The sequence below is a fragment of the Nilaparvata lugens genome, chromosome X (genome assembly GCF_014356525.2).
Source record: "Nilaparvata lugens isolate BPH chromosome X, ASM1435652v1, whole genome shotgun sequence".
Lineage (NCBI taxonomy): Eukaryota > Metazoa > Arthropoda > Insecta > Hemiptera > Delphacidae > Nilaparvata > Nilaparvata lugens.
Window position 1 is genome coordinate 19435516 of NC_052518.1, and position 16288 is coordinate 19451803.

Consider the following 16288-nt stretch of genomic DNA (forward strand, 5'->3'; position numbering starts at 1 on the left):
ATGAGTCTTATTTCTGGGAAAATTGCAGGAGCTCCGTAATATTCTTGAGAAAAATGGCGGATAATTACTAAAAAACCATGTTTTTCACGGTTTTCTCGAAAACGGCTCTAAAGATTTTCTTCAAATTCATACCATAGATAGCTATTCATAAGCCCTATCAACTGACATGAGTCTTATTTCTGGGAAAATTGCAGGAGCTCCGTAATATTCTTGAGAAAAATGGCGTATAGCTACTAAAAAACTATGTTTTTCACGATTTTCTCAAAAATGACTTGACCGATTTATTTCAAATTCATACCCTCTATACTTATTTATCAGCTCTATCATTTGGCATGAGTCTTTTTCCTGGGAAACTAATGGGGTCCACCTCATCCTTGAGAAATGGACTTTGTAAACTCCTTCTCGTGCATGAGGTAGGTAGGTAACAGATAGTCGAGATATTTCATCTGTAGAACAGCTGTTTTGACGACTTTAAAAAGTCATCGAATTTCACAATTTACACAAAGGAAAAAGTACTCTGAAAACAAAATTATATACACACATATACAGTAGTCTGATCGTAGTTTCAAATATGTTCCCGCCAATCGTCATTACGTTATTCCCCTAAATTATTCTCGTTCAAGAATGAGGCTTACAGTTCACTGAGCAAGGAAAGTTGTGTGAGTGTACCACACCAGATTTTTTCTGTTGTTCCCAGATAGTTTGTTCACAACAAAATATTTTGAGAATTCAAGCTGCAAGTACAAGTCTGGTGCTATGAAAATAAATCTTCAATAAGAAAAATCTGGTGTGATACACTCGCACTACTTTCCTTGCCAAGAAATGTTTTATATATTTTACTTATAATATGAATTTTTTCAAGTAGACAATTTTTAATCCAACATTAGGGTAGGCTTTATTCATATTATGATATTTATAATATCTACTTTGACCAGCTATTTTATGAGTTCTAATCAAATTTTCTCAACTTAATATTTATACATTGAAAGAAATTAGCATGTGAAATTTGTGATTTGATTCTGTTGAATGACACTAGCTATTTTCGTGTAATCCTGGATTAATCATTCACTATTTTTTGTTTGTTCATACCAAGCTATTGACCAATTATTATAACCTGACACGCACGAACAAACGAACTAAACCACTCTGTCTCTTAAGGGCCGTCTCCGCCATAAAATAAATATTTCTAAACTTTGTTTCACAATTATTAGGCAACCAGTGGGACACTACCTTCTATGGTGGACCTGGCCACAAAAAAAAGGAATAATGTGTGTCCTTTCCTCAGTGACCTGGCCTAGTGTCCTGAGCTCCATGTCAGCCAGCTAGTGTCTGTCGTACCAGACCGGTGTCCAATCCTGGTGTCCGGTAGTGGTATGATATACCACTGGCGGCTCTCTGGTGTCCCATTCGCGACCCATCCTGGTAGCCTAATGTAATCTCAGAGAATGAAATTCCTTCTACTTTGTGATGTAATCCAGGTCTTTGTAGAGAAAAAGGTATAATAGAGCGCTCTAGCTGTGAATCTCTGAGCTACTAGCGCTTTAGTTCAGTATTCAGCCAACAGAGAGTACTGAGCTCTCAGTTTTTGTACAGAGATGTCAGCCGCCGTATTGACTCAGTCTGCATCATCATCGAGAAAAATAGTAATCATTCCTTTTTTTGACTATGGTGTCGCTTACTTTATAGTGAGGTCCGCGTTAAAATGACAGTATTTGATTAGCATCGATGTTGCTATCCTTGTCTATTCAGCAAAGCAGATAGCACTATCCTAGCTCTGCAACGTTGCCAGATCGTTTTTGAATATTTAGAAATACATATATACATGCATGCGTCACTGCATGCAATTTATAATCCACTCTACAGCTGGTTTATGATGAATAATTCTATAGTCTGATTTTTACTCTAATATTCGTGCATGAAGGAGGCTCCTTTTTCCTTTTGTATTATCCTTGAAATGCAAAATTTCCAAAAACTTTGTATATACGTCGATGCGCAAAATAAAAAAGGAACATACCTGTCAAATTTTATGAAAATCTATTACCGCGTTTCGCCGTAAATGCGCAACATAATATAAACATTAAAAGAGAAAAATGCAAAACCGTCGACTTGTATCTTAGACCTCATTTTGCTCGGTCAATTAATTAATTAACAAAATATTGTATATCAACTTTCAATTCAAATTAATTTATTCTTCAAAATGCACTATACACCGAATTCGATAGTATTACTATTACAAGAATACCCCTACAAGACTATACATCTGTGAGTAGGGGTGAATTCCAGGTTACCGACTGGATCTAGATCTATTGCGTTTTATCAGTTTGTAGGCTACAATGGCCTGAATGATTTTCTAGTATAGAAGTAATTACAATTACTCATTATTCATTATTTAAAACATAATTATTCAATTATAGTAAAATATTTTTTCTTGACAAATAAAATATAAGTGATTATTTTAAACAAGAAAAATAGTTGATATTACATCAGATATACCGGTATCAGCTATCCTCTATAGGAGGCAGACAACCGACAAAGCTATTTTTCTATCTTTCTCCACTGCCATTATATCGTGGACCTCACTGTAGGCCTACTGTATATACAGAGTTGATGAAAATTATTATGGAAATAGCTTAATTTTTCATTCACAAGGATAATTTGACAAAAAGATTCATTGAAAATCATATTCAAATTAAAAAAAAACTAATTTTTAGTCCGCCATCTTGGATCCACCACTTCGAATCCAGCGTGATTTTTTTAAAATGGGAAGGTCGTCATAATATGATAAATGATTTCGATACAGAATTCCAGACAAACTGAATAGCGGAAACCGCATACGGTATCGATATCTCAAACCGGTTCAAAGTTATTCAAATCATACAAAAATGAAATAAATTAATACCTTAATAATATTAAAAATCTGACAGATCAAACTTTTCTTTCCAATAAATACGTGAGTAGATGTAAATATAATAGACTTTTGATTGTCGAGTTATTTCTATGTGTTTTATGCCCAGAATTCGTGGTTACATCCAATTAGCGGTTTCCAATGAGCAATTTTAGGGGAGAGCAGTCCAGTGAGCGATCCATTGTTTAGAATAACAATAAGGATATAGTCCAGTCAAATGGTCGTTTTTCAGGAAACAGCCCCGAAAGAATTTTTCTCGACGGTTCTGTATGTATTTCGGGGCGCTGAATTCGAATCTGGAATTTTCTGACACGCCAGAGGGCGGCTTCACCCCCAAAAACCCCCAAAATTTCGGACTTTTTCCAATTTTCCCATTTTATCTCGTGAACCTTGAGTTTCTCAAAAAAAATCATTCTAGACAAAATTGAAGAGAATAAGACTTCCAATAAATTGAGTGTTCGCGCACGATTCTACCATTTTTGGTTCCGGAGCTACAAATTTTCAAAAAAAGGGGTATTTTTAAGGGGTTTTTAAAATTATGCAAACCTACCACTTCTACCCTATACAACATGGATATTTTTCTAGTAAAGATAAAAAACAACACATCACGTGAAAGAACAATTCATTATGAACAGGATTCCATTGAAATTTTCGAATTTAGTAGTGGGGGGAGGTGGGATATACCCAAAAATAGAAAATCATGTCCTACAGCTAAAATACAAAATTTTCATTATAATACCTTTTCAAGGCCTTCCTAACAAAAAAATACATATTTCGGCTGAAATCATCTCACGGGGGCTATTTTCTATGAGAATCACCCGTTAGAAACATTTAATTTCAGTATTTCCTACTTCAAACACTTATAACTTTTGATCAGATCTCCTCGTGCTACAGCTCATTCTTCTCAGCTCGTCAAGGCGGTTCAAAATCATGTATCATAATTGAAATTTGATGAGAAAATAAAAAAAAAATCCACTTCTAGTGTATTTTAGCCCCTATTTAAATACACAGAAAATTTGCCAATTTCTATATTCAAAACTGTGTATCTCGGTAACCCGGAATGATAAAAAATGATACTTGATCTTCATTTAAAGAACATGATTTCCTCTTTCATGTGAGGTAAATGAATTCTGTAATAATATAATCGTGAGGTAAGATACGTTTGATTAAAAAAATTTGCAATATTTTCCTCATTTTCACAGTCTCGACAGTTTTTCGATGATAATTACTGTTTATCATCAAGATGGGTTCAAGGCAACGTAGCTTATAGAACATGTAATTCTCTTTCATTTGAGTTTCTATCATGTATCGTTTTAGAGACTCTTGAATAACAGTAAAATCGCAGAAAAAATTAGAAAATGAAAATTATCATTTTTTCAATTAGCTGTAGCATTTGAACGGTACTGAAATCAGGAAAACGGTTTTTTTGCTCCAATGAATCGGCTGCCCAGGCTGTTCAATACGGTTGCGGACAGAATTGACTTAGCCTATTTCACCTTTCTGGGTGGGAGTCGGTTTCGTCGTGAAGTTAGAGAGGCCCTTATACGTAGCTTATAAAACATGTACTTCTCTTTCATTTGAGACTAATCGCAAGTTTCTATCATGTATCTTACTCATTTTAGAGACTCTTGAATAACAGTGGAATCGCAGAAAAAATGAGAAAATGAAAATTATCATTTTTTCAATCAGCTGTAGCTTTTGAACGGTATTGAAATCAGGAAAACGATTAATGGGAGCGAAAAGAGGAGAAAATTCTCTACAACCTTGACTACTTTTTCGATTTTTCAACCGAAGTGTTTTACAAGATACGCAACTTTGAATATACGAGACTGTGGAAATGATTAACGTATCAAAATTTTGTCGCATATTCAAAGTTGCGTATCTTGATTGCTGCAGAAATCTCTTCAATGGAGACCGAGGACAAGTTGAAAAAGCAGCCACCATTATTACTGCAATCCACTGTATCAATATTCGGACAAGGAGTGTCATTGACATATACAGAAGCAAAGTACTCAGCAAATGCACTGGGAATATCCCTACCAAAATATCACACATCATTCAGCTTCATTGCCTTTTCTGAAAAACTATTGCAGCGCTTCCTATTGACGAATTTCCAAAATGATTTAACATTGCCTTTCACCTGAGACTCTACTTCATCTAAGTGTGCACGATGGGCATTTTGAATTTTCAACTTTATTTCAGCTCTCAATTTTTTGAATAACTCATCATGATACCTTGAAAATTTCCTTTTTCGGGAGCATTTATTCTTTTGTTTCATGTCATTAATGATCTCAGGTGTAAACCAGTAAGGATATTTACTCTTCACTCCTGATTTCTTCCGTTTAGGTATACACTCATCAAGAGCATTGAAAATGTTGGTATAAAGAGCATCAACCGCCCCATCAACGTCAGCACAAGAATACAATGAATCCCAAACTGCATCCCTAATATGACAATATAATCCATAATAATCTCCCCTCTTGAAATCATAGTATTCCTTCGAATCATCAATATTTTCAACAGATGACTATGACAACGTGGGAAAGCATATATTAAGCTGGATGATGATTGTCTTCATTAACAAGAGAAACACCCATATGTTGAACTGTGAGGGGAAAAGTACTTAAAACCAAGTCTAAAGTACGACCATTAGAATTCAATACAGAATTGTACGAGCTCAAATCCATAAAGTTCATGAAACGAGCCAAGCACAGTGCCACCGTTGAGCCCATTACAAGATCATAATTATTGCCATTAATTTCAGGAATATTGAAATCGCCCAAAATCATACAATCATCCATCATATTAGAATAGGGTTCAATGAACTCGAAATACGTTTTATGTACATTGAGTGGATGGGGGAAAATAAAGAGCATTCAAGTATGACGATTTTTTATTGTGAGTAATTTTCACCCATAGACACTCGACATCGATGTCACGATATGTGGTGACAACATTCCGCCTGCAGTGACCTGTGGACCGCCACCAAGACTCCCCATCCTCCCCTACCGGCCTGCCTATCCTCTCTGAAAATCGCATACCGATCATCAAACTATTCCATGTCTCCAATTCCATCGTGCAAACACGTTTCAGTTAATACATTCACATGGAAACGACTATTAAGCAGATTGAGACTAAAATCAGATAATTTGGTTCGTAATCCACGTACATTCTGATAGTATATATTAAGTTCATTCATTGTCGCTATGAAGATGGAACTATACACAACGAGCCTTCTTAACTAACGAAGAATTAGTTATAATTAAAATATATTATATAAGGCAAAATAAACCTTCAATAGAAGGAAGAGTGAATGGAGGAAAACCAGACAGATCAATTCAAAAGAGAGCTAATTTGGATAAAGTCATGAGAGAGTTCAATACCGCAATTCACAATATTTATGATAAAGGAAGAATTTAAAACATGAAAATAAATAGTGAAATAGATATAAAGGAGCTAGAGTACATGATAAACCCACTCCGCACTCCTCATTTAAATATTAATCAAATGTGACCCTTCTTCTTTTTCTTCTATTTTGAGCTTGAAAAAATAATTAATTAATTAATTATGAGTGAGCAATGGAATTGTACAATGAGATTAATAAATAATAGGAGCCTGCCAATAAATCATGAATAGTATGTCGCCCATAAAAACTCTCACCAGCCTCAATGATAAATATAAGATCAAATTATAAACTAAAACGGTCAACACTTATCGATAGTTAAGATAAATAATGGATTATACTCTAACTATATAGCCGATGAGCAAACCAGTAACAGATAAGAGGTGTATTATCTAACAGCCGATCAAACTGAAAACACGAAATTGAATCTCATTCACTAATCATTCTCAACTCTAATCATTCAAAATAATTCATTCAATTCAAAAAGTGCAAGAATTCTTCATTATATGTATTATCATTCCGCTAAAACAATACAATTAGCAAATAGAAACAGGAGGTGATAATAAGAATGATAATATTAAAAGAAAAAAATTGTTACACACTATTAAATCAGGAATGTCAATTGATACCATTGGAAAAAAATCGATTTTGTACTTCGATGCTACACACTAAGTAGCTATATATTTTACGTCACTAATACCAATACTCATCAAAGTAACTTCAGTCAATCAAAACCCTCATCTAGTGATTAACCTGAGAAAGAGAGAGTAAGTCCTCATCTGACATAATTACTATCACTGGACCACCCTCACAAGTACGAGCCTTGATTCTGCTCGCTTGATCAACCCATAGAAAACCCTCTTTCAATTTTAGTTTTCAAAGTGAGTTCAGGGGTAGTGAAAGATGAATCAATGTTAATAAATGATTTTTTTTTACTTGAAAAATACAAATTTCATCACTTTGATGTTCAGGCTACAAACCTTTTATAATATTGATCAGTTGTCGATTAGAGCTTGCCGGGAGCAGAAGTTTTTCGCTCGAAGCTCTGCTTATCTTTCACTGAAATAGTTGTGGTTGGTTGTCTCGCCGTGCCTGTTGATAGTATATGAATATTCTATTTCGTTTCCGAGGTTTAAATTTGTGAATTAGTCCACTGACTCAGTATTCTCAAGTTTTCTAATTAGATTGAAAATGAGAGTGTGCATAACGTTTGTAAACTGACAGTTAATCGGAAGGCTAAAGATAAGCTGGAATGTTATACTTTCAAGGAGAAGTTCCATGGGCAATGTATGGGGGGAAACGTTTCAGAAGCAGAATTAGATTTACTTGTAGAAAGTTCGTGGTCTTGTGATCAATGTTTGAAACATCTACGCAGTCAACGTAATAAAGTAGTGCAGAATCAACTCCTGTTTAAACATCCACCAATAGGGCTCAGTCTGTGGAACCAATGAACGATTTTAAGACAACCATGAATCTTGAAAATAACATCAGTCAGGGAATGATAAAGATAGAAAAATCCTTAGAAACATGTCTGGAACAATTTGGATCGAATTCGGAGACTTTAGTCAGGCTGGAGGGGTTAATTTTGGCTCAACAGGCTATTTTACTGAGTCTACAGAGCGAGAACAGAGTGCTAAGAAGGGATGTAGAACTGTTTAATGATAGGGTGGACTCTATGGAGCAATATGGAAGATGGAATACTCTCGAGATACACGGGATTCCTATCGTGGGTGAGGAGAAAACTAGAGATGTGGTGCTGGCCACATGTAAAGCTGTCGGAATCGAACTAGGTTGTGAGGCAATAGATGGCAGTCATCGCCTTGGCCAAGGGGGCAAATCAACACTCGCCGAGAATAATCGCAAAATTTGTTCGACGCGATGATGATCCCAGATTGCACGGCTAAAAAGGTTTCTCACAATTTAAATTGAAGTAAGTGAGAAAAGACGGAGGACTTCAAAAGTAAGAAGACCATGGAGCATGCAACGATTAAACTCTGCTACATAAAAGAATAATCCACTACTTTATGTAGGGAATTAGAACTGTGTGTTTGAACTCAATGAGGCATTGCAGTATTAGTGCTACTATGAAACTCAAAACAGCTGTTATGTTTTCTCAATAAAGACATCTTTCAGCTTTTATTTTTAACCGCTAAATCAATATTCGATCTATCTTCTTCTCTTCTTCTCCTTCTTCTTCTTCTTCTTATTATTATTATTATTATTATTATTATTATTTCTCTTCATCTTCTTCTCCTCCTCCTCTTCTTCCTACCTCCTCCTCCTCCTCCTCCTCTTTCCTCCTCATCCTCTTCCCAAAGTCCCAACATACTGAAATCACACCATAGCCCAAACTACTGAGCCTAAAAAATTTAATTTTTGCACAACTTTTTTATGGTAGCCTCAAGACATCCACTAAGAGAGGATTTTTTTTTAATTTTCCCCCCTGAGGGAGCTGGGGCCCCCCAAAAATGTTGTAATTTTCAACAGCTCATTGCACAGCAGATGTATTTTTCGAAAATTTCAATGTAAAATCACACTACAGCCCAAACTATTTGGCCAACAGACTTAAAATTTTGCACAAATATTCTTCACTAGACGCGCACTAAGAACGGATTTTGAGATATTTTGTCTCTTAAGCTGCGTTTACACCAAAGTTATTAACAAAATGTTTATTTTTCCGTCCTTATAGATTATATTAGATTGAACATAACTTACCATACACATGTTAAACATATGTGTTTGCCAAGTTTCGTTCAATCTAATAGAATCTATAAGGACGGAAAAATAAACATTTTGTTAATAAATTTGGTGTAAACGCAGCTTAAGGGGTTTCAAAGGTTGAGAAAGGATCCCATTAAGTCAGCTCATGAACATGGTAAGGTGAACGCCATATGGAAACGAGATAATATTGACATATGATTTTCTAACATATGTTGTAATATGTTAAAATATTTTTTGTGATATAAGATCAGCTGTGCTTTTAGTTTGAGTTTGTTTTTCGGTATTCCTTCAAAATTATATTTTTAATATGTGAATATTTCCTATTCTAGTTATATCAATGTGAAATATTTCTTCTATGTTTAGTTTTGAAGCATCTAAATTTGAAAATCTACTTTGTGAAAATACTTGAGAACTGAAAATTTTGTGAATTGAAGAACTTCGAGACTTAACCAATTTCGGTCGGTAAGCAGTTTTTTATATCAGGGTAGTTCACACTACGTCTGGATTTGACATCATCGTTCAACGAATACTAATCTATCGAGATGTATATTGATTATTGATGTATAGATTTGTTCTTGGTATTATTATAATTAATTGTTCAGGTTTTTTTATTGCATTTGACCATTTTTTACTTAAGGAAAAAGTACTTCAGTCCTGATTTAGAACTTCTGAACTTTCAAAGACAAAAACGGTGTAAGTGTACGTCCAGTGCCAACTACAAAATTATTTAGCAAAGTTAACCTCAAACTTTACATCTCTGCCTCTGCTCCAAGCTAGTAAAGGTGTATTTTCGTCCATGCATAAATTTCCGCAGTCGACGACGGCAAGCATTGTTGACATTCATATTGTCCAAATTTCAAGTGTGTCAAAACAGCTGATCAAATAACTTTTCATTATCTTCTTCTTCTTCTTATATCTATAAAAGGCTAAGCCCCGACAGACTGAAATCACACCACAGTCCAAACTACTCAGCCTAAAAACTTGAAATTTTGCACAATTTTTTATGGTAGCCTAAAAACATCCACTAAGAAAGGATTTTCAGAAATTTCTCCCCCTGAGGGAGCTGGGGCCCCCAAAAAAATTGTACTTTTTAATCGCTCATTGCACAGCAAAGTCATGAGGAACTTTTTTGTTCAGCTACGAAAAAATATTGGATCCATGCAGAAGAATTCCGATCAGAAGCACAGGGGGGTTCAGGAGAGGGCATTTTTCGAAAATTTTTATGTAAAATCACACTACAGCTCAAACTAATTGGCCTACTGACTTAAAAATTTGCACAAATATTCTTCAAACATGCTAGACGCGCACTAAGAACGGATTTTGAGATATTTTGTCTCTAAGGGTTTCAAAGGATGAAAAAGGATCCTATTAAGTAAGGTTATGAACATGATAAGGTGAACGCCATATGGAACTGAGATAATTGACACATGATATTCTAGCATATGTTGTAATCATTGAAAAGCTTAAAATAATCTTATCAATCAGCTGATCGAATTAGTTCTTCGTTTATCGAGAGCGCGAGCTTTCCATGTGTTTGTTCCATTGTTGTATGCTTGGCCAGTCCGGTTTGCGCCTTCTATCAGTTGTATAATTATGGAGTCTCATGCATTCTGATTAGAACAGAGCACAGAGATTTTCTTTGGTTAGGAGCTTCTTTGTCTTTATTATTAAAGGATTAAACATTTCTTATAATATCTACATATTGCCATTTAAAAGTAGAAAAAGTATAAGATTAACCTGCCCCATTAAACATAATTGAACATAATCTTTTAGATATGTAGACAAATTGAAGCCTACCCAATCTGAGATTCTCTCCCTGCCGTGGTCGACGAAGGCATTAATTTATCCACAAAGAAAAACCCAGCTTGACTGTCGACTACATCTCGATATCGATGAATATGTAGGCCTATTTAGTTTAAATTCAAATGCAAGAAAATAACTCACATATTTTGTGAAAAAAAATATGAAAGTGTAAGGTTTGACAAACACACAAAAGTTAGTTTAGATTGAAGCTGATTATATTTGCATGTTTTTCCACTTCGTGTGCCCTTAATTTGTCTAAAAATTCTTGTAAAGTATTGGTGAATGGCATTATTAACGCTGTTATACATAGATAGATAGTAAGCTTATACATACAGAAACATAAGTTATATTGATTGTTGATTGTTGATTGTAATAATGTAATTGAACAAATCAATACATCGAATATAATCAATATACATCTCGAAAGATTAGTATTTTGTTGAACGATGACGTCAAATCCAGACATAGCGTAGACTATCCTGATATGAAAACGTGCTCACCATTTCGGACTATGTGTTATCTAAATTTAAGAGAGGAATAGCACAAGTTTACCTTATTTTTCCTCTCCCTATCATTTTGATAATTTACTTATTGTACTGTATAAATGAATAAAATGAATCATTGGGAAGCTTCATTCCGATTATAACTGAGCACAGGGATTTTCTTTGGTTAGGTGTTTGTTGATAATTCTTTTTTCAAATTCAAATTTTATTGCCATGAGAAATCACATTAAAATCTTTTTTAATAGACAAGATTACAGAAAAACTGAATGTCAAACATATACCTACATTCATTCGTAGCACGGCCAGAAAAAGACAAACTTGAGTACTAGACATGAGTTCATTCAATATAGATATTTCTTTCATTAGTATTTTGTAAATAAAAAATCTGGTGTGGTACACTCACACAACTTTCCTTGCTCATATTTGAAACTACGATCAGACTTTTGTATATGTGTATATATAATTGTTTTCAGAGTACTTTTTCCTTTGTGTAAATTGTGAAATTCGATGATTTATTTTAGTCGTCATTTTTTTAAAGTCGTCAAAACAGCTGTTCTACAGTTGAAATATCTCGACTATGTGTTCTTTTTATGAACTGCTCTACCTACCTACCTCATGCACGAGAAGGAGGTTACAAAGTCCATTTCTCAAGGATGGGTTGGACCCCCCATTAGTTTCCCAGAAAGGAGACTCATGCCAGTCAATAGAGCTGATAAATAAATATACAGAGTATGAATTTGAAAAAAATCGGTCAAACTATTTTGAGAAAATCGTGTAAAACATGTTTTTTTTTAGTAATTATCCGTCATTTTTCTCAAGTATATTACGGAGCTCCTGCAATTTTCTTAGAAATGAGACTCATGTCAGTTGATAGGGCTTATAAATAGCTATCCATGGTATAAATTTGAAGAAAATCGTTACAGCCGTTTTCTCGAAAACGGTGAATAATATGGTTTTTTAGTGATTATCCGCCATTTTTCACAAGAATATTTCGGAGCTCCTGCAATTTTCCCAGAAATGAGACTCATGTCAGTTGATAGGGCTTATAAATAACTATCCATGGTATAAATTTGAAGAAAATCGTTAGAGCCGTTTTCGAGAAAACCGTGAAAAACATGGTTTTTTAGTAATTATCCGCCATTTTTTCCGCCATTTTGAATTCAATTTTTTTGAATTTCTTATTGTCAGATCCTCATGGTATAAGGACCTTAAGTTTTAAATACACACACACACACACACACCACACACACACCACACACACACACACACACACACACACACACACACACACCACACACACACACACCACACACACACACACACCACACACACACCACACACACACACACACACACACACACACACACACACACACCACACACACACACACACCACACACACACACACCACACACACACACACACACACACACACACACACACACACACACACCACACACACACACACACACACACACACCACACACACACACACCACACCACACACACACACACACCACACACAACACACACACACACACACAACACACACACACACACACACACACACACACACACACACACACACCACACACACACACACACACACACCACCACACACACACACACACACACACCACACACACACACACACACACACACACACCACACACACACACACACACACACACACACACCACACACACACACACACCACACACACCACACACACACACACACACACACACACACACACCACACACACACACACAACACACACACACACACACACACACACACACACACACACACCACACACACACACACACACACACACACACACACACACACACACACACACACACACACACACAACCACACACACACACACACCACACACACACACACACACACACACACACACACACCACACAACACACACACACCACACACACACACACCACACACACACACACACACACACACACACACACACACACCACACACACACACACACACACACACACACACACACACACACACACCACACACACACACACACACACACACACACACACACACATACACACACACGTGGTGTGAACGCTATTTTTCGCCACACAGAAAAATAAACAATATATGAGAATAATTGTTTATTAAGCACTTCCCAAAGCAAAAGTGGAAGGTCATAGCTCTAGCAAATCTGAGGTAATCTGAATATCAGGTAATTGTCCAAGTATATTTATTTTTTATTCTGATTTGTCTGAATAACCTAAAATATTATGTTCAATTATGTAAGAGGTTGAGTTTATACTTTTTTATTCTTTTAAATGACAATAAGATGATATTATTATAAATGTTTTAATTATTATTGAATAATAAACACGAATAATGAAAAGTTTTTTGATCAGCTGTTTTAGCATACTTGAAATTTGGCCAATCTGAATGTCAACGTCAACAATGCTTGTTTTCGACTTCGGAAGTTTAGGTTAGAAGTTCTATCCTACTCTGAAAATCGAATTTGAATAGTTAATAATATATATCTTATCAGTATTTCATTCATCCAAATAAAATGCTAGTTTATTATTGCAGAATACTTTATTCAATTCTAGAAGCATAAACTGATTACGTTTCATAAACTATTTATGAAAACGTTCAGCACCATATTGCCCAATTAGTTCCAAAATTATCCACCAAGTTTCGTGATAAACGCAGTACTATGAGGTTTGAGGTTAGATTCTATTATACTCTGAAAATTGAATTTGAATAGTTTTTAAAATCTCATTTGTATTTCATTCATCCAAATGAAATGATAGTATCTTATTGAAAAATACTTTATTCAATTCTGGAAGTATATACTGATTCCGTTTCATAAACTATTTTGTAAACACGTTCACATCAAATCAGAATCAGCTGACTTCAAGGCTATTTTACAGCCCTATGGCCAAAAAATTTTACCGGCCTGGTCAGAAAACAATACTTTCGGCCTCCATATGACGCACGAAAACCAGCTCATTACATCCAAGTGGGGCGAAAAATAACATTGAAGTCAGCTGATTCTGATTTGATGTGAACGTATTTACAAAATAGTTTATGAAACGGAATCAGTTTATGCTTCTAGAATTGAATAAAGTATTTTGCAATAAGATACTATCATTTCATTTGGATGAATGAAATACAAATGAGATATTATAAACTATTCAAATTCAATTTTCAAAGTATAATAGAATCTAATCTCAAACCTCATAGTACTTCGTTTATCACGAAGCATGGTGAATAATTTTGGAACTACTTGGGAAATATCCATGGTGCTGAACGTTTTTATAAATAATTTATGAAACGGAATCAGTTTATGCTTCTAGAATTGAATAAAGTATTCTGCAATAATATACTATCATTTTATTTGAATGAATGAAATGCAGATAAGATATATATTATAAACTATTCAAATTTAATTTTCAGAGTAGGATAGAACTTCTAACCTAAATTTCCCAAGTCGATGACAACAACCATTGTTGACGTTGACATACAGATTGTCCAAATTTCAAGTGTGCTAAAACAGCTGATCAAAAAACTTTCCATTATTTGTGTTTATTATTCAATAATAATATTAAAACATTTATAATAATATCATCTTATTGTCATATGAAAGAATAAAAAAGTATAAACTCAACCTCCCACATAATTGAACATAATCTTTTAGGTTATTTAGACAAATCAGAATAAAAAATAAAAATACTTCTTGTCATATGAAAGAATAAAAAAGTATAAACTCAACCTCCCACATAATTGAACATAATCTTTTAGGTTATTTAGACAAATCAGAATAAAAAATAAAAATACTTGGACAATTTCCTGATATTCAGATTAACTCAGATTTGCTAGAGCTATGACCTTCCACTTTTGCTCTCAGAAATGCTTAATGAACAATTATTCTCATATATATATATATATATATATATAATATATATATATATATATATATATATATATATATTGTATATTTTTCTGTGTGGCGAAAAATATCGTTTGCACCACGGGCAAAAATGTTTTTCTGGCTCTCAAACTTTTCTAGTCCTCGGCCTATGGCCTCGGACTTGAAAACCGATTTAGAGATGGAAAAGTCTCATTTTCGGCCCTAGGTGCGAAATATACTATTACATATCATAGTTTGGCGCTATCATAGTTTTACGCTAACATAGTTTTACGTATCATAGTTTGGCGCTGTCATAGTTTTACCACTATTCAGTTCCACAGATTCCTATAACTTTCAGTCGTTAACTATATAATAAAGTAAAGAACTGGCTTAAACACGTACGAGATAGGAAAATTATGTTTCACGCACTATCACGTCTGAACTACTGGACTGATAAACTTGAAATTATTGACCGAGTGAAGTGAGGTCCAAGATTCAAGTTGACGGTTTGGCATTTCTCTTAATGTTTAAATGTTTGAATGTTTATATGTTTATATGTTGCGCATTTACAGGGAAACGCGGTAATCGATTTTCATGAAATTTGACAGGTATGTTTCTTTTTTAATTGCGCGTCGACGTATATAGGCTACAAGATTTTTGGTAATTTTGCATTTCAAGGATAATATAAAAGGAAAAAGGAGCCTCCTTCATACGCCAATATAAGAGTAAAAATCAGACTATAGAATTATTCATCATAAATCAGCTGACAAGTGATTACACAGATGTGTGGAGAAGCCAGTCTATTGCTGTATTTCCATAAGGTCTATAGTTTCAATCAGGTACTTGTGGATGAGAATACTGCGTGAGGTCTACTGTTCACAGAACTACTAGTTTTTCATATCCTATACTATTAACCGAGCAACTTTTGTTTATATTTTTGTATATCACCGGATCTAGAAAACGGCTCTAACGATTCTCACGAAATTAAGAACATAGTAGGTTTATAATATAAAAAATCGATTGCACTAGGGAAAACTC

The 16288-nt window shown here is 34.6% G+C and overlaps 1 long non-coding RNA gene across 1 annotated transcript in view; it reads right to left on the bottom strand.

Moving 5' to 3' along the window:
• Positions 1–643: 643 nt before the first annotated feature.
• The window catches only part of LOC120354808, a 22185-nt gene continuing 6540 nt past the window's right edge, over positions 644–16288 (bottom strand). Inside the window, exons 2-3 of the long non-coding RNA XR_005573200.1 lie at positions 7166–7168; positions 644–684 (exon numbers count right to left, since the gene is read on the bottom strand). This is a non-coding gene — a long non-coding RNA (uncharacterized LOC120354808). The remainder of the gene's footprint in view (positions 685–7165; positions 7169–16288) is intronic.